The 20,226-nt window shown below is 42.3% G+C and overlaps 1 long non-coding RNA gene across 1 annotated transcript; it reads right to left on the bottom strand.

Moving 5' to 3' along the window:
• Positions 1-1,229: 1,229 nt before the first annotated feature.
• On the bottom strand, positions 1,230-8,266 carry LOC124529423 (uncharacterized). The gene is made up of 3 exons (XR_006966330.1): positions 8,196-8,266; positions 5,709-5,818; positions 1,230-1,845 (listed from the first exon to the last, which is right to left on the bottom strand). It is a non-coding gene; the product is annotated as an uncharacterized LOC124529423 (long non-coding RNA).
• Between the last annotated feature and the right edge of the window lie 11,960 nt (positions 8,267-20,226).

Raw genomic sequence — 20,226 nt, 5'->3', positions numbered from 1 at the left:
AAATAAAAATGTGAAAAAAAAAGTCTAAGTATCAGAATGGCAAAGACCCTACCCCACTGTAATATAACTTTGACCACATAATTCTAACCGAAATCAAAAGAAAAATGACACACTGGAAAAAATACTCCTTATATTATACATATTTTATTTATTTTTTAAAGTAATCTCGATATTATATTTATTTTGTTTATTTTTTTTAAGTAAGCTCTACATCTAACACAAGGCTTGAACTCATGACCCCAAGATCAGAAATCACATGTACTACTAACTGGGCCAGCCAGGGCCCCTTCACTGCTTATATTAGGGTCTCCTGGGTGGCTCAGTCTGTTAAGCATCTGACTCTTGATTTTGGCTTGGATCATGGTCTCATGGTTCGTGAGATCAAGCCCCACGTGGGGCCCTGCACTGACAGTGTGGGGCCTGTTTGAGATTCTCTCTCTTCCTCTCTCTCTGCCCCTCCCCCACTCATACACACACACACACACACACACACACTCTCTCTCTCTCTCTCTCTCTCTCTCTCAAAATAAATAAATAAACATTTAAAAAGAAATTTAATGGGGCATCTAGGTGGCTCAGTGGGTTAAGCATTTGACTTTCCATTTTAACTCAGGTCATGAGCTTATGGTCCATGGGTTCAAGCCCTGATTCGGGTTCTGCACTGACAGCACAGAGCCTGCTTGGGATTCTTTCTCTTCTCTCTGCCCCCCCACCCAAATAAATAAATAAATAAATATTCTAAAATAATAATAATAATAAAATTTAAAATAAAAAATACATGGTTAAATTCCCTTAAGAGTTTTTATAAACTATTTGAAAAACCAATACCCCTATAGAATCTGAGCAAGGGACAGGGACTGGTCACTTAAGAGAAAATACAAGTGGCTCTAAACTGTATTACAGTAACTTCATTTATAAAAATGGAGCTACAGATTGAAATTCTATCTTTCTGCCTATTAGAGTTAACAAAAATCAAAAAGTCTGATAACACACAGTATTACTGAGGGTGTGGGAGAGCAGTGACTTTCATATATCATTGATAGAAGTGTAAATTAGTAAAGTGTCCGAGGATGACAATTTTGCAATAGCTATCAAAACGATAAATGCATATCCTCTTGTATCGAGCAATTCTACTTTTAAGAACTCATCCCACAGATACGCTCACGCAAGCAAAATGACATCATACGTTATAATTAATTGCAGGATTATCTGTAATAACAAAAGACGAGCAGAAGAAAAAACAACCAGAATGTCCATCAACAGAGGTTGGATTCTATAAATTAGAGTACATCCATATGATGGACCTACTATGTGCTGTCGGTTATTAATTGCTATTCACAAACTACCCTGAACATAGTAGCTTACAACAATAACCATTATTGACCTGTTCTCAAAATTCTGTGGGTGACGGAGCTTAGCTAGGAAGTTCTGTTGTAGGTGATGTCATTTGGGGTTGCAGTTATCTGGAAATTCAGCTAGGCTGGAATGCCCAAGATGGCTCACTTACATGGCTGGCAGTTGGTACGGGCTGTTGGAAGGAAAATCAGCTGGGATTGTTGACATAGTGCATTAGCATAAACTCTAATCCATGTGGCCTCTCCTCATAGCTTGGTCTTCTTCCAGCGTGATGGCTAGCTTCCAAGAGGGAGTGTTCCCAGCACATAAGGCTGCAGATTGCTTAAGGCCCAGCCTCAGAAGTTATACGGCATCATTTCTACCTCATTCCGTTGACAAAATAAGTTACGAGGGCAGCCCAGATACAAGGGGAGGAAAATAGACTCCATCTCTTTAAGTAGAAGAGTGGCAAAGAATTTGTGGCCGTCTGTATTCTACCAAGCCATGCATCTGTAAAATAGAAAGAGGTAATACTTTATATACTGACTTGGAATAATTTCTGGCATCCATTGTTAAATGATGGGTGTATAACAGTGTGTATAATATGATAGTATCTATGTATACAAAAAGTGTGGGTGGGGAAGAATATACTTAATTGCTTACATGTGCCCAAGAATATCTTTAGAGAATACACAAGAAACTGGGTATCTAGTTCCAGGAGTAGAAGAATGTGTACTGATTTCTCTTTGTACCTTTGGAATTTTATACTGTATGAATGTATTACCTATTTAAAAAAGTTAACCTGGGGCGCCTGGGTGGCGCAGTCGGTTAAGCGTCCGACATCAGCCAGGTCACGATCTCGCGGTCCGTGAGTTCGAGCCCCGCGTCGGGCTCTGGGCTGATGGCTCGGAGCCTGGAGCCTGTTTCCGATTCTGTGTCTCCCTCTCTCTCTGCCCCTCCCCCGTTCATGCTCTGTCTCTCTCTGTCCCAAAAATAAATAAAAAACGTTGAAAAAAAAATTTAAAAAAGTTAACCCATAAATATTATAAGTATCACAGGCTACATTTTCTGAGCTAAAAATTAAAAATATATTTAGTAGAGGCACCTGGGTGGTTCAGTCAACTGAGTGTCAGACTCCTGATTTCTGCTCAAGTCATGATCTCACAGTTAGTGAGTTCAGTCCCGGAGTTGGGGATCTGAGCTGATAGCATGGAGCCTGCTTGGTACTCTCTTTCTTTCTCTCTCTCTCTCTCTCTCTCTCTCTCTCTCTCCCCCTCCCCCACTTGCTTTCTCTCTTTCTCTCTTTCTTCTAAATAAACTTAGAAATTAAATATATATATATATATATATATATATATATATATATTGCATTGGGAGAGAATGATTCAGGGTAGGCCATGCAAAGAAGTGGTTTTTACACTGGGGTTTAAAGATTTAATGAAAAGCTAGCCTGCAAATATTGGTAAGCTTCTGGAAGGAGAAATCGAGAGGGGTCAAGCCTGATGGCTTCTATTTTTTAGGTGAAAGAAGAGGCAAGGTCATACCTTGATGTGAGTTCTTGGGGATAAGAAGGAAAGCTGAAGAGAATGAAAAGTTTGGCAGCATCTCTGTGGGAAATGAGTAAGAGAAGTTAAGAATGAGTAGAATAGTCGGTCAAAAAATATATGATTTTGCAATGCCGCCCTCAACACAATGATAAGATTTTTCTCTGCCAGCTCAGATATAGCTAAAACAGATAATAAACTGACCCAAGATCAAGGATGGACAGGACAGGAGCAGGAGAAGGACAAAAGAACGTGGAATGCGGTGTGAGAGATTTAAGGCTATGGGCCAAGCAATACGAGAGAGGAATCCAGAAGAAATGGAAGATGATGGGAAATCAGCAGAACCCAGGAGGACGCCAGGGGTAGTTAATGGAAGCAGGGAAAGTAAAGCTCGACAAATAGAAGATAATTTGATGACAGGTTTGAAGCTGAAGATTTCAAACACAGCACAATTCTGGATGAAGATACAATCCAAGGAATGACTGACCATGGGGTTCTGCTTCTGGCATTGGCTGTTAGAAATGTGTTGTCCAGGTTTCACTTGGGGGCATTACTTTTTGACTGGTAAGTATAAATTGGATAAGTCCACTTACCACACTGGGACATTGTTCTAATAACCATATTTTATAAACCCAGCTAAAACCGCATGGCTTAACGATGGCTCCTACTTCTTGGTGATTCGTTAATATATTTATATGAAAAGACAACACAATATATAACACACAGAGTATTTGGTCCATGTTAGAAAAATTCAGGAATAATAATTTATGTAGACACTATAGAAATAACTTTAAAAGTGATAGGTGATGATGCAAAAAATTAAATACTTTCAAACATGTTTAAAATACAACAATGTTGGGGCGCCTGGGTGGCTCAGTCGGTTGAGCGTCCGACTTCAGCTCAGGTCACGATCTCGCGGTCTGCGAGTTCGAGCCCCGCGTCGGGCTCTGGGCTGATGGCTCAGAGCCTGGAGCCTGCTTCCGATTCTGTGTCTCCCTCTCTCTCTGCCCCTCCCCCATTCACGCTGTGTCTCTCTCTGTCTCAAAAATAAATAAATGTTAAAAAAAATTAAAAAAAAATAATAAAATACAACAATGTTGAGTTAGGCTGTAAACTCTTTTTTTAAATTTTTTAAATGTTTATTTACTTTTGAGAGAGAGAGAGAAAGCGGGTGAGGGGCAGAGAGAGAGGGAGACACAGAATCGGAAGCAGGCTCCAGGCTCTGAGATGTCAGCACAGAGCTCCTCTTGAGGCTCGAACCCACGAACCGTGAGATCATGACCTGAGCTCAAGTCATACGTTTAACTGACTGAGCCACTCAGGGGCCCCTAGGCTGTAAACTTCTTGAGAGAAGAGACCAGTTTTTAACTCAGGACATTCCAATACTTCTTTTGTATCCTTGCTCTTCTCAAGTTCTACCAATGTTTGGAACAGTGCAGGTCAATAGTAAGAGATGAATAATACTTCTTGTTCAAGTTGCTGGTTGGTGATTTTAGTTGTATCTTTTGGGGAGTTGGATCCCAGCTAGAATAATCCCCCCCCCATCCCCCCAAGGATGGGTGTGTTCTTTCTTGTTCTACTCCTAGTTTAAAGAACAGGCTACTTCCCTGCTTAGATTCCAAATTCCTTAGGAAAACAGAAGCTGCAACAAAACCACACCAGTAACTTCCACTCACATGTCAGTTTTAAAACAACTTGGGAAAGGTCAGCCTATTTGACTTCCTTCTATTGTTGAATTTACCCAGTTCCTGATTATATTATAGTGTGGTGGTGATTTTTAAAGGCGATTCCTTTATCTATTTTGGTTTTCTAAGCAACATAAATTAGCCAGGAGCTTTCTTTTCACCCTGAATACTATTTGCCTTGGGAAAAGATTAGCTGTGATAGAAGCCATTATCTTTAGTGGCCTTTGCAAGAACATCTATGGCACTTGAGTGGAAACCCAGTCAAGAGACAGAGTAGAAGGGAGCTGAAGAAAACACAGCAGTGACACGAAGAGGTAGTTGGTGTGTACGGAATCTGTTGGAAGGTCAAGGGCACTCCTTGGTAGATCAAGGACTACATTTATACCATGTGGCAGTTAATGTGAATATGGCATGTAGAAAATTGTTCCTAAGGAAGATTTTTAGCCTGTCTTATGCGAAATTCAGAACAATATATCATTTTTATGTTTTTCATTTTATCATTTTTTTTTAACTTTTAACTACCAATACTAGTTTAAAATTTTCTGTAGTTTTCTATGTGGTCTCTACATTTTTAATTCATGCTTAAATGCTGCACAGACAGTATCCGGTAATTAAAATGAAATTCAATGTATTCAACATGAAGAAGGAGTTGACTATCAAAGGTATCAAAGGAAAGGAGTTGACTTTCAAAGGACTTCAACATGAAGAAGGAGTTGACTATCAAAGGACTGTCAAAGGAAAAAGCAGGGTGAGAGTAATCTGGGAGGGGAGTGTCCTGGGCTTCTAGTTTAGAAGCAATGGACTAGTCCTGGACTTCATGTTTAGAGTATAATTTCTTTCTCTGATGACTTGAATGTGTTCCATTAGCAAGCAAGCTTTCAGACTTGCAATAATTCTTTTTTCTTTTTAATTTTTTCCATGTTTTTATTTTATTTATTTTGAGAGAGAGAGAGAGCACATGAATGGGAGAGGAGCAGAGAGAGAGAGAATCCCAACCAGGCTCTGAACGGTGAGCACAGAGCCCCACGTGGGGCTCGACCTCATAAACCATGAGGTCATGACATGAACCAAAATCAAGAATTGGACAGACGCTCAACCAACTGAGTCACCCAGGTGCCCCTAGACTTGGAATAATTCTACTTACCAGAAAAATGTTCTGAAGGCAATTCGATGTATGTGACCATCAGTTCTTAGAAAGTTGGCTACCAAACAAGTAAGCTCAAAGTGGGGATGTGGAGTGCAAAAAGTGTTGATCTGGAAATTACAAAGAAAGGAAAAGTTACTTGAAGCCAACCAACATGGTGTGAATAAACTTTGAAGCTTCCCTGTGCCCTTTTGGTTGGATGTGAGGTATAGCTGTTTGACATAAATACCTTCAGGAGAAGAGCTAGATTCTAACATTATCAGGGCCACTTGACAGGGAGAATCATTCCGTCAAGGGTTTCTTATTAATGAGTCAGTAACTAAACGCTCTTGTTTGGGTTCCAAGACCAATGATCCTTATGGGGAAGTTCACTCCAGAGCACACGGTATTTATGGTGATGGTTAAGCCCTAAGAGTCTTCCATATGAATTAGCATCAGTATTTAACATCTAGCAATCCGTTTAAATTTGTTAGCAATCTCAGTTTAAATCAGTGTGTAGATTATCTCTATGGCATGCTACATGAGTTACAGGACTTTGAGTTTTGTGGTGTTCATAAAGTTTGGAAACTCATTGTTTTTTTTTAAATATATATTTACTATTTCATTTTTTTAAATGTTTATTTATTTTTGAAAGAGAGCAAGAGAGTTGGGGAGGGGCAGAGAGAGAGGGAGACACAGAATCGGAAGCAGGCTCCAAGCTCTGAGCTGTCAGCACAGAGCCCGACGCGGGGCTCGAACTCACGAACTACGAGGTCATGACCGGAGCCGAAGTCGGATGCTCAACCGACTGAGCCACCCGGGCACCCCTACTATTTCATTTTTTTAAGTTAGCACACAAACTGAAACTCAGAATATTTTTAAACCAAATTTAGTCCAGAACATATATTAAAAATAATTGGTAAAATGATATTTTAAAAGCAAATGTGAGGAAATTTTGAAAAAAAACTGGAGTACCTCACTGACATAACGATTCAATTTTAGCTCAAAGGGATTTTTGAAGATCGTTTAATTTGCCCACCTCTGTTCTATTACTGACAGGCTGCCTTTGCTCAACCATGACAGGAACATGTTGTGCAATACAGAAGCTGTGTGGCCATAAGTTGACAGATGAGAAAATGGAAGTTGAGGAACTTGCCAGACTTCTTGAGAGGTCGGTTTCTTATTGGTTTCTAAGGGTCTGTCCCAACCCCATAGGGTCGAAATAAAAGTTGACCTGTCAGATCTAAATTCACATTATTCCCCAGACACATTGTTCAGTTAAAATCAGTAGAGATAGCAAAACTGATCTGAATAATAAAAAAATAATGCAATCTAGGAGCGTCTGGGTGGCTCGGTCGGTTAAGCCTCTGACTTCAGCTCAGGTCATGATCTCACATCCGTGAGTTTGAGCCCCACCTCGCACAGAGCCTGGAGCCTGCTTCGGAATGTGTCACCCTCTCTCTCTGCCCCTCCCCCACTTGCACTCTGTCTCTCTCTCTCAGAAACAAATAAACAGTGAAAAAAAATTAAATACAAAAAATAGAAATTCATGCTTCACAGGAGACTGAATTTTTTGGAAACTGTTTAAAAATGCATCCAAAGGAAGGACATAGGACAAAGTAGAGAAAAAGATTGTATAGCTGATTAAATAGCATAGGGAGGGGCCGCTGGGTGGCTCAGTCAGTTGAGTGTCTGACTCCCGATTTCAGTTCAGGTCATGGTCTCACAGTTTCATGGGTTCGAGCCCCTCACGGGGCTCTGCTCTGACAGCGTGGAGCCTGCTTGAGATTCTCCCTCTCTCTCTGCCTCATCCCTGCTCACGTTCTCTCTCTCTCTCTCTCAAAATAAATAAATATACTTGAAAAAAGAAGCAAAAAATAGCACTGTTATTGTTATTGTATTGCCAGCTGAAGGAGCTCTTGGGGGTAACTGAGAGAATGTATGGCAGAAGCAGGGGTAAGACTAAGATGTTCGCTTTTGCAACTCACTTAGATGGTATGTCACTCATAGCCTTTGGACTTCAAAATAGATAGAAGCGTATGTGAGTAGAAGCTTGCAGCTTTATTTTTTTCTGTCCTGGTAAATGGCTCATACCATGGTCATTGTGATCCAACATCGTTGTATTTGCCCTTGACAGGCAGGAAGTGTCCCTCACCACATACAGCACTATGACAGGGTAATACGGAGTTGCACTGAGGATTATTAAGGTAAGAGACAGGGAGAAAAGCATCCTCAGTTTGCTCAGTTGTTGTTTATCCTTGCAAATATATCATGTATGTGCCCTCGTTTGTCCGAGCTTGTTAATTGGGTGTGAGCCCTGTATGTTCATTCGCATTTACAAAGGCTTACTTTAAATCACAACCTGTTCCAGTACCGAAGAAAAAAACTCACAAAAACACACAAAAAACCAACCAAAACAAAAAAGCCCCCAGCTAGCTGGCATTGAAAGTGCTGGCAGACAGAAGCTGTAATCTGTTGGTAATTTTCTAAACTTTCTGTGATGATTACCATTTGGGCAGTGTCCACGTCGCTGATGAGGACTTCACACACTCACAGCTGCCCCGGGAGCAAGGCAACATCTGCACAAAAACAGACCAGGATTATTCGGACAATGAAAAGAGCCGGTTACTGCTAATGCTATTGTCCATGATCTTCTACAAGAATTTCAATTAAATGAAAATCAAATGCTGGTCCTCAGAGGCCATATGGTGTAGTGGGGTGGGGGGTGGGGGGGCAGTGCACCCATGTTTGAGCCCACGCTCTCACCCTGGCCGTGAAAGACACCTGGCCGTGAAAGACAGCGCTCGGCTGACGCAAGCCCAGACCTAAGCGAGGGTTTTTAGATCAGAAAGAAAGGCCCTGCTGTTTCAACAACCCAAAGAAATCAGAAAAAGCAAAGCTCATTCTAGACACAGACACCAGGAAGGACAGAAGGGAAGAGTCAGGCTCAGAGAGAATATGGCTGAGAACAGTGGCAAATGAGGTCATGACAACTCATGGTTAGGGCCTCCAGGACACCAAAACACTTAAAAAGAGAAGTTATTAATGTATTTGTCGGGACATGAAATGCGATGACCATAACCCTTCAAGACTCCATTAATTTACATCGCTCAGCAGTTGCTGCCTCGCCATGCCCAAGAGCCAAGCCCTTTTCATATACCACTTCTAATTTATAAAACAAGCTTTAAGCAGAAAAAATATAGTTGCGCTCCACTGAGGAAACAGATTCAGAGAGGTTGAGGAACCTGGGGCCACAGAGCTGGTGGAGTTTTTTTGTTTTTTGTTTTTTGTTTTCCTTCTTTGCCATTAGAAGGAGTGTTGTTTTTTCCTCCATTGCCATTAGGAGGGTTTGTCTCTCTGTGCCGTTAGAGATTTGGGCAAAGCTTTCAGATGATTCAAGCTGCCCGGGATAAGGAATTGGAGAGATTCCTATTTTGCATAGTCTGAGATGTTCTCACTTGAAGATAAAATGCCTCCTCTCCCAAGTAACTTGCAGGGAGAAGAAGGCTGAAAAAAGAAGGAGGAGGGGATGAGAAGGAGGAATCTGAGAGGGGAGAAAGGTAGAAAGAGAAACACCAGAAGGTAAGAAATAAAACGAAGAGCTAAGTGGGGTCATCATAACAGAAGGGATCTGGATAAAGACCCTATTTTCTGAAAAGTAATGAAAGCCACAGAGGCCTATTTTCACTGGGTTTGACAATTGCTTCAAAGGGAACTTCACGCTGGGGGCAAGTGACTGTGTCCCATCAAGGAAATGCAAAATGGACACTCCACCCTACAGAAAGAACATTTTTAAAAATTTTTTTGTTTAATGTTTTACTTATTTTTGAGACAGAGGGAGACAGAGCATGAGCAGGGGAGGGGCAGACACAGAATCCGAAGCAGGCTCCAGGCTCTGAGCTGTCAGCACAGAGCCTGACGCCGGGCTCAAACTCAAAACCGCGAGATCATGACCTGAGCCGAAGTCGGACGCTTAACGGACTGAGCCATCCAGGCGCCCCAGAAAGCATGTTTTTTTTAAAAGGAGTAGATCTACTTTATATATTTATTTTGACAGGCTCAGACTAGTTTTGCTCATCTCATTATTACAACTTTTACACCAGATGTATTATAAAATTATATGTTAAGCAAGTGTTGAATAATGATGGTGGGGGGTGGGGGTGGGCATAGAACAATTCCAGGATGTTAAGTTATTTGCAGAGAAGCAGGAGGAGTGTGACCATCATGAATGTTTGCATCTGATTATCTTCTATGCTATTAATAGTGTTAGATTCATTAGTCTACTCACAGAGAATTGCAAACACGATATGTGAAGGTAGAATAATATGTTACAACTTTTATAATTACAACTAACATTTCTTAAACTTCTTCTTTCTTACCGCAGTCTTCCCTAATCAATCTGCACCTCTAAGTTTCTTCTTTTCCCCCATTATTTTTACAGCTACTCTAAAAGTGTACCTTTTCTGTTACTGTCTGTCTCCCCTCAGAGAATGCAAGCTTCCTTGGGCTGGGATTGCTGTTTTGTTCTATCTCCAGGGCCGGGGTTCAGGGCCTGCACAGAAGAGGTGCTAAGCAGGAAATGAATTGATGCACGAAGAAATGACGGCTATGTTTCAAAGTCTGTCTTGACTGTCCCATGATTCTAAGACAGGAAGTGAGTCTTCAGGAAGTTTGCGTTAGTCGCCCAGAGTTTCACAGGTAGAAAGTTCCAGGTTAGGGCTTGAGCCAGGCTTTTTGATTTCGAAATCCTCACACAACTACAGTGTGTAATAATAGCCTGTGTGTGTATGTGTGCATGCCTGTGTGTCCCTGTGTTTGGGTGTGCGTGCGTGTGTACGTGCGTTTAATCTCTGAACTGGATTTGTACTTAACAGGACCCTCTCACGGAAAAACTCAGTTGTATTCAACCGAAAGATGATGGCAAGACAGAATAGGACAGTTAAAAGATATAAATAAATGTTTAGCTTTCTCCAGTTAGGGCTAAAAAGAGAATTGCTTGTAGGAGTGAAAAAAAAAACAAAACCCGGTGAAATATTCCTTTTCAGTACACTTTTTCATAATATGTTACACACATAAAAACCCAATTTACCACTTTCCCTTAAATTAAACGAAATATGTAGGCATAATCGCTCCTCAGGGTGCTAGGTAGCATGTCGTGCCATTTTGGTATTAATCCAAGCTCATCGTGCTTTTCAGAGTAAGAGAAAGTTTGGTTTTCTTTTCCCATCCAGACAAACTATCTCGAGCTCTCTGCTCCTAACTCCTTTCGAAGTAGGGACACACGACAAACACACACTTTGGAGTCAGAGACAGGTGTCAAGGGCTCCTGGGCAACACACTGGAGATCTAAGAATAGAGAAATGGAACCAGGGGAGCGTAAAATACGGCATGCTTGAATGATGGTGATGTTGTCAACAGAATGTTTATTTAAGTCTTGCTTTTCTTCTTCCAGTCTCTCAAGATCAATTTAGACATTTCGCGTGTGAATGCTGCCCTGAAATCAGAGGAAACACCGTGGCATTATTCAGAGCCAGGAGAACCGGGTTCAAATCGCCTTTCTACCACTTGCTTGTTCTGTGACCTTGGGCAAATCGGAACTCATTTCCTCAGCTGAGAGATGAAGAGTCGCACCGCTCTGGCTGCTTCTGGAGCTGGAAGGTCTTCATCAGAGCGCATGAAGGCCTTTGTAAACTTTAAAGTGCTTTACAAATGTTAACATTTTACTCAAGAGATTTTTTTTTTTAATTTTTTTTTTCAACGTTTATTTATTTTTGGGACAGAGAGAGACAGAGCATGAACGGGGGAGGGGCAGAGAGAGAGGGAGACACAGAATCGGAAACAGGCTCCAGGCTCTGAGCCATCAGCCCAGAGCCCGACGCGGGGCTCGAACTCACGGACCGCGAGATAGTGACCTGGCTGAAGTCGGAGGCTTAACCGACTGCGCCACCCAGGCGCCCCATCAAGAGATTTTTTTTTTATGAGTCTGTGGATGGGATAAAAATGGAGAACAGAAACGATACAGTTTATTTATTGCCTTATTCTATAATGCAGATATAATTACTTAAAATATTTAATATTTATGGCCACTTTAATAAAAAGCTCACTTGTCAAAATGAATCTAAATTAAACAAAGTAAACCTATTATAATATTTATCTGCGGGGAAGTCAGAGATGATTTACGTGGAGTAATTTTTTTCTACAGATCTATCTCTGATTTATTTTTTAATCATACCTTTGTGGAATGGATAATATATTTATATGGTTCAAAAGCTAGAAGTTTAAAAACGTATGTGTCCTTCCTGTTTTTGTTCCCAAATTGCCTGGTGTCTGTCCCCTCCAGCAGGTAACCTCTGTATGAGTGCCTTATATATCATTTTGAGCTACCTTTATGAATATGCAAGTTTTGGGTCTTGTTTTGCGGTAAGAGGGGCTTCTTTTGGTTTAGGGCAAGAGGAGAAGAAATAGGAACTAACTCTTCTAGACGATGACATAGCGTGCCCAAGATCGCACACTGTTTCAGTGACAGAGCCAGATTAAGACTTAATCTGTGTGACTGCAAAGCTAATATTTGGTCCAGTGTATCAGACTGGAGAGGCTGGGTTAGAGGTCACAGAAAACCAAAGTGAGAGTAGGAGGGAAATGAGAGCCGAAGCAGGAAGAAGGCAGGAACCTATTTTGCCTCTTCCCAGAGAAAGGAGCCCAGTCCAGGAGTGCAAGTGATGTGTGCTCATCTGCAAACAGGCTCCCGGCCTCACCCCGAGCTGAGGAGCTATGTGCCTTGGGCTGCCTTGCACAGGGGCTCTCCCAACGTCGCTATGGCTCATACAAAGGTCCAAGGTGAGCAGGGTAGAATGAGCCCATCAGACCATGTTCTTCTGAGGGGTTGGCGGGGGAGGGAGGGGAAGGTGGTGTTTTCAAGAGAAATTTTTCTTCCAGGTAAAACCCAGCAGTCCACCTGACCCCTTTGTTTTGCATGCTCCGGGACTGGAGAAAGATCAGCAAGTGACCCCCAAATGTGAGGCTTCCTCAAGGCTGCATTTGTCAAGTCAACTGAGAGGTGACTACCCAGAGGAGGCCAGAATGAGTGTTCCAACATCCACGGTCATCACTTGGCAATGGCATTCAAAACACTTGGCCTCATGAATGAGTAACCCCTGAGGTCAGCCTTCAGATAATCGGTTTGCTTTTGGGGACTTGGAGATTTCTGAGATGACAGAAGATATTTTGTCAGAAAATTCTTGAAACTTGGGAAGATTTGTTCATAAATGGTTGGCCTGGTTTTTGTTTGTCGTCTGTTTTTTCTTGAACACCGTGTTCTTAAACACACACACACACACACACACACACACACACACACACACACACTCCCTTACAAAACAGCACTGGAATGGGGGGGGTGCGGGGGGGTATTTATTGGCGTCTTACATGTGTGGATCTTCCGACTTGCTTTCAACCACTCCAAAATAACAAGAAATCTAGTTTGAATTTCAAAGATGTTTCTAACCTTGTGTCTTTGCTGCATTTTGGTATCTCCAAAATTCTTTTAACTTTTCTTGATTTTTTGTTTCTAGGTTATTGTTTTCGTGGGCTTCTGGTTTCTTCAATCTGAAAAGTAACACTGAGAAAGCTCCCGGAAGAGAGGCTCAGCAGCGGGCACCGCGGCGTCGTGGAGTCTTGGGATTTGGGTTTTCTCTTCTTTTCTTTCTTTCGCCGCTGTTAGGCTGAGCCTCGCAGGGAGTCCCCATCAACAAATGGGATAAAGAGAAGATGCCGGGGACGTTCAATGCGTTTGTGTTTATCAAAGCTCTTTCAGGGTTTAAACAATTAGTTCTATGAACTAGGAACATGCAATGCCCAAAGTATATTGCTGAGAAAAAAATCTAGGGTATCTGAAATGCCAGATGCTCTGCAGAGTATTAAGAAAGGGAAGGAAGGTGCTTGTGATTTAGAGGGTATCACCATTTACTGCGGCTATACAAAATGGTTGTGAAGTGGGTACAGGGGCGGTGCGGTGGAAGGTTTGAAGATCCTTCTGAGCAATGGAAGTTGGGCGGGGTGGGGGGGTGCTGTCCTAGTCAGCTCTAGCTATAATAACAAAATACCACAGACTGAAGACTGCTACAACAGTTCTGGAGGCTGGGAAGTTCCCGTGTCAGCAGATTTGGTGTCCGGTGAGGGCCTTCTTCTCAGTTTCCTTACGTGGTGGGGAGAAAGAAGCAAGCTCTCTACTCTCTCTTCTGCTACAAGCAGCAATCCACACATGAGGGCTCCACTCTGGCGGCCTAGTCACCTTCCAAGAGCCGCTCCCCCCCAACTCTGTCACTTTGGGAGTTAGAACTTCAACATGTGGAGTTTAGGGGGTATAAGCATATGTTCTATAGTAGTAGTCAAGGAAGACTTCCAGGAGTAGGAGACCCTTGAGTCAGATCCTGAGGAAGAGAGGCACTGCAGGGTTGGCAAGGTGAGGAAGGCCTTCCTCACAGAGGTGTGGGATGGCAGGCAAGGCAGATTGGCCGACCTGCACATAATTGCCCGCGACTAGAGAATATCATGTTAAATGCCACTCTTCACATTGCCTCAACAGCTCCTAGACCGCCTATGAAAAATGTGTTGTCGGGGCGCCTGGGTAGATCGGTCGGTTGGGCGTCCGACTTCGGCTCAGGTCATGATCTCACGGTCCGTGAGTTCGAGCCCCGTGTCGGGCTCTGGGCTGACGGCTCAGAGCCTGGAGCCTGCTTCCAATTCTGTGTCTCCCTCTCTCTCTGCCCCTCCCCCGTTCATGCTCTGTCTCTCTCTGTCTCAAAAATAAACGTTAAAAAAAATTAAAAAAAAAATGTGTCGTCGGTTCACTGTAGGATTTTTGTATTATTTTTAAGTAATTTATTTAAACGTTTATTTATTTATTTTGAGAGAGAGTGAGAAAGCATGCACGTGAATGGGGGAGGGGCAGAGAGACAGACAGAGAGAGAGAGAGACAGAGAGAATCCCAAGCAGGCTCTGCCCTGTCGGCACAGAGCCCAACATGCAGCTCAACCTCATGAACCATGAGATCATGAACTGAGCCGAAATCAAGAGTTGGACGCTTAACCGACTGAGCCGCCCAGGTGCCCCTGTGCTACCTTTTATTTAAAAAAAAAAAAAAAAAAAAAAAAAAAAAAAAAAAAATTTTTTTGTTAAAGTACCACTTTCCTTGGTTATTAAGGTTTTATTTTTTAAGTTGATTTATTTACTTACGTAAGTCATCTCTACACCCAACGTGGGGCTAGAACTCACGACCCTGAGATGAAGAGTCGCCTGCTCTTGTGACTCAGCCAGCCAGGTGCCCCAAGTATTGCTTTTGGGGGCAAATGCCTGACTCTCCTCCACCTAGCCCTGGCCCTACCTCCGAGACCATCAGTGCTGAACGTTCACTAGGCCCAGAGCACCCCCGCTCCACTTGAACGGCCCCTTCTTTCTTCTAACCCCTTCTCCTCTTAGGCTGGACTCATTAAGTGGGAGAGGAGGTGAGCAAGGGAGAGAGAGCCCAGCTCTGCTTGCTCATCTCCTTCCCTGAAGACCTCTAAGCCTAAAGCAGGCCTTAGCCAAGGGAGAGGTAGAGCTTTCAGTGTAACTTGCATTTGGAGATGCTGAAATAAGGCTCTGCTTGCCTCTGAGAGGATGTGAGCTGCTCAGATCTCTCAAGAAAGACATTGCTGCTCAGCTGAGGGGAGCGGGCCGCACTGACAGCCTCCTTTGGTGGAGTTCAGTGGGGTCTACCCCAGCTTTCCAGCATGCTCAGTGGCCCCCACCAGTGACCAAGGCGGTAGCACGGAAGTTTCATTATTTTCGACCAGCCCATGAGCACTTAAATGGACAGTCTTGGGGCGCCTGGGTGGCTCAGTCGGTTGAGCGTCTGACTTCAGCTCAGGTCACAATCTCGCGGCCCGTGGGTTCGAGCCCCGCGTCGGGCTCTGGGCTGATGGCTCAGAGCCTGGAGCCTGTTTCCGATTCTGTGTCTCCCTCTCTCTCTGCCCCTCCCCCGTTCATGCTCTGTCTCTCTCTGTCCCAAAAATAAATAAACGTTAAAAAAAATAAATAAAAATAAAAAAATAAATGGACAGTCTTTACTGCAGAGATCCCCATAGGATAGGGGTGGAGAGACCTTGTCAGAGCTGTGTCAAGGTCGGCCCTCCCCCTCACCTCCCACTCCTTCCCCATGCTCAGGCTGACCCAGACACGCCAGCCTCCTTGGTGCTTCTCCAACACTCCAGATGTGCTCCCGCCTCAGGGCCTTTGTACTTGCTGTTCTCCACCTGGAATCCTTTTCCCTAACGCGTCTCTGTGTGGCTTCTTCATATGTGTCTTCTTCCCTGCGCCCTTTTCAGAGTACCCTTTTTAAAAATGGCCACCTCCTTCCCTCCAACTCCTGTACTCCCTATTGCCCGTTTCTGCTTCCACAACCCTTACGTCTCTGACTTTTATTATGTTTACTGTCTGATCTTTTCCATTAGAATATAAGCTTCAGGAGGGCAAAAACTTTGCTTGTTTTGTTTCTGTTTGTCTAGCTCCCAAAACAGTGCCTGAAGCCTATATGGAGCCAATAAATATTTGTTGAATGAATGCAAAGAACCAGAAGTCCAGATGTTCTGAAACCTCAAAATTGATTATTATTTAAACTTTCCGATCAGATATTTGTTATTGTGCAGACACTGTCTCATAAGCCACAGTTTCTTCATATACTCTGTGTTTATGGAATCACTTGCCATAAATACTTTTATTAAACATATGGTCTGTGAGTTCATCAAGTGAGAGCACTCACAAAACATGCAGTGTGACAACTCACAGTCCCGATTTTCCATTTGGTAACTAACATCGTTTGTCTTGTCTCTACGATCTCAATTCCCAGAGTGTTTTCGTTTCTTCATGGACACCAAATGTTCAACTTGGCTCTTGAAACACTTTTGTTTATTTTCTTCCCAAATTAGTTAAACAGCTGAAATGTTACAGGTTTTTCTTTCCTTTCCCTTTTCCTCTCTTTTTTCGGCTATCTAATTTTTTTCAAGAACATCACCCTCAAAGCTACCACACAGGACATATTGTGATAAAGACCATCGATTTAACTCTTAAAATTGCATTGGCATATTCATTCAGAGGGTCGAAAATACTGTGGAAGGATTATTGTGGCAGGGAGCATTCTCATTCCATAGATTGAATTAATCTGTCACTCACATTCTGATTCTAAGCAGTCAAGAAGTTCATGTGATATTCTATATATTACATATTAGACATATATCATATATAATTTATTATTACACATAATAATGCATTATAATAATTTATATATTACAATATATGATAGTTTAAAAAGTGTTTTACTGTGGACATTTTCAAGCACATGTAAAGTAAAAAGAGTAGTATAAGGAATGCCATGTGTCCATCACCTAGCTTTCAAAATGATCAACTCCTGAGGCGCCTGGATGGCTCAGTCGGTTAAGCGTCCGACTTCAGCTCAGGTCACGATCTTACAGTTTGTGAGCTCGAGCCCTGCTTTGGGCTCTGTGCTGACAGCTCAGAACCTGGAGCCTGCTTCGGATTCTGTGTCTCCCTCTCTCTCTCCACCCCTCCTCTGTTCATGCTCTGTCTCTCTCTGTCTCAAAATAAATAAAAACACTAAAAAAATTTTTAAAAATGATCAACTCCTGGATAATCCTGTTTCATCCATATCCTCACATACCTTGTCTGCTCCCAGGTTATTTTGAGGAAGATTCCAGTCATCACATTATTTCATCTGTAAATATTTAAGTCTATATATTTAAAAGACAAGGCCTCTTCTGAGACACCTGGGGGGCTTAGTCAGTTAAGCGTCTGACTTTTGGTTTTGGCTCAGGTCATGATCTCACGGTTTTGTAGGTTCGAGCTTTGGGCTCTGTGCTGGCAGTACAAGGAGACTGCTTGCGATTCTCTCTCTCCCTCTCTCTCTGCCCCACCCCTGTTCACGCTGTCTCTGACTCACAAATAAAAAGAAAGAAAGAAACTTAAAAAAAAACTAAAGAATAAAAGGCAAGGCCTCTCCTGAGGTAAATATAAACTTTTAAACAAATTCAGTTCTTGAAGGCGAAAGGGAAATTACTGCTGGTGAAATTCTGACATCAGGAAAATCACACCATTGCTGGATTTTTATATGTTTGTTACCTATATGAAGATTCCTTTTTTTTTTTTTTTTTGACAAGCATAATTTTGGACAAACTGTATAATGTCAGACTGGAGATGTCTAGAAAGAAGTAATAACCATCACTTCCTTCGATGAAAATCAAACTACAAAAGCCTCCGAGAAATAATATTTTGTGTTTCTTTTAGTTCATATTCTGATTTTACCCTAGGAGGCAAAAATATCTCATATTTCCAGTATCTATTCCGACTTAGATTATGCAAGGCTTGAGAAAAGACACAGTAGGAGAATCAACCACAAAATGTCTTCATGTGTTCATGGCTGTTTCCCAACATGCCTGGCATAGAGTAGAGGCCCAGTGAATATTTGTTGAATGAATGAATTGCTCTAGAAATGTAAGGGGATAAGGTACTGCTTATCATATTTCCAACTCTCCAATAAGAAGTCCTTTATACTTGAGGGTAGCAATATAGCTAAGTTTCAGGGGCCATCTACTCTATCAGACGCCTTCGTAGGCCCCCTCCTTCCCTTCCTCCTTTCTCTTTTTTTCTCCCCTCCTACAGCGTTCTCATGCTTTTTGTCTCCTCATTTGCATTGTCTTAGTCTTTTGAGGTCTCTAATGGGGTGCCTGATTTTGTATTTTATATCCAATTTCTTTGGTAAAAAAAAAAGGCTGGCTTTTGAAAAGAATGAGAAATTACACTATTTGGGGCTCGTTCATGTTTGTTCCCATCAAAAGTGGGGGTAACAGTTTGATTTAATTTGCCTCAGATCACTCAGATCTTTGACTGTTCTCACGAAATCCTACCCTGGGGCCTGATCCCACGAACACAGTGATGGTCACGCTCCCTGATGGATAGATAGCTTCCTAGGAAAAAAAAAAAAATTAATTCACGTGAACCAAAATAACAGCTGTAAACTTCCTTTCAGGCGCCTTCATTCTCTGTAGGGAAATAACACTGACTAATTTGTAGTGCTGCGATCCTGAAGCAAATCAGGAAAAGGTCATCCCCGAACTTCACCACAATAACCAGTGTAAATATTCTTCAAGTCTGGCTGGCAAGTAATGATCCGGTCTGTGATGTATAGTAGTTTAGAACTTAGGAACCACCACGGTGTGTTTTTCTTATTCTATCGGTGCTCCATGAGGCATAATGGCTGTCAGCCCCATCTTGACGTACAGAACCCACTACAGTTCACATCTCCCATCCTCTAAGGTCTGAAGCATTCGGAAACTGCCCTAAAGAGATTCACGTGTAGGAGATTAATGAGTCCCTGGTGAAATACAGGTTTCTAAAAAGTTGCAGACATAAAAACAATAGAAAGTGTTGCTAATTTAGTAGATTTTTGAATTCTTTGAGTTGATTACTTTATGGGTCATTTGGTCAATAATATCCAACAGATAGTTTTTTAGAAATAATTCACGGTTTTATGGATGTTGCCAAAAGTCTTGTAGATCTTAAAAATCTCTGGGGCCAGCTACCTCATAACACCCAGGAGAAAACTCAGGTGTGAGCTTTGGGATAAATGACTTGGCCAAGGTGACTAAACTAATTAGAAGCTAAGCCATGGGAGAAAATAGAAGTCTTTTGACTTTTCCTTGGAAAATCAGGTGTCCCAGTTTTAAGTTTGGCTTTATGATATGACTATTCCTTATTTGAATTACAAATGTTTATTCTACTTTATTAAATTGAATGTACATATTATTTAATACAGAAGAAAATACAACAAAAACGCTAACATTTTTCTGAACTAAGACATTCTCATTAATAGCCGTAAAGCCCAGCAATACTACATGGAGACAGTTAAGCCTCATGACTATTAAAACCAGAGGGAATGTAATTTGCATTTCCAGCTCTCATGGTCTCCAGAATAGTGTTCTTCGCCTGAATAGTTGTCTTAGAATGACAGCTCATGGCTTTGTGATCCGTCAACGTGGCTAGTCTGAACTCTATGCGCAGAATTCCTTCTCTAGCATGTTTCTGGCTCCGGCGGGCTACGAGGGTACTTGCCTCATGAGAGCCGGACGAAGTAAGGAGAAAGGGGCTGTTCTGCGGCGGGTACACATCATCCTCCAATTGTTCAATCAAGCACTAATCGAGGTTCTGCCACAGAGGGATTATGCGGATATAACTAAAGTCCCAAGTCACTGGCTTTTGAGTTAATCAAAAAGGGACATCTTCCTGCCCGAGTCTTAGACAAGTGAAAGCCGTTTAAAGAGTGACGAGGTCCCTCCTAAAGCTGAGAGATTCCCAGCCTCACGCAGGCTCAAGTTCATGGATTTCCAGCTGGCTCATGACCTTCTCTTTCCCCTTGCCTGTCTTATGGACATCGGGCTTTGTTGGCCAGCTCCTACCATTTTGGAAACCAATTCTCTTTGCACATATTCAC

Source organism: Lynx rufus, unplaced genomic scaffold, assembly GCF_022079265.1.
Source record: "Lynx rufus isolate CCGP_SWC_20201006 ecotype Redwood Valley unplaced genomic scaffold, mLynRuf1.p SCAF_6, whole genome shotgun sequence".
NCBI classification, from domain to species: domain Eukaryota; kingdom Metazoa; phylum Chordata; class Mammalia; order Carnivora; family Felidae; genus Lynx; species Lynx rufus.
This window is presented reverse-complemented; position numbering and strand designations above follow the sequence as displayed.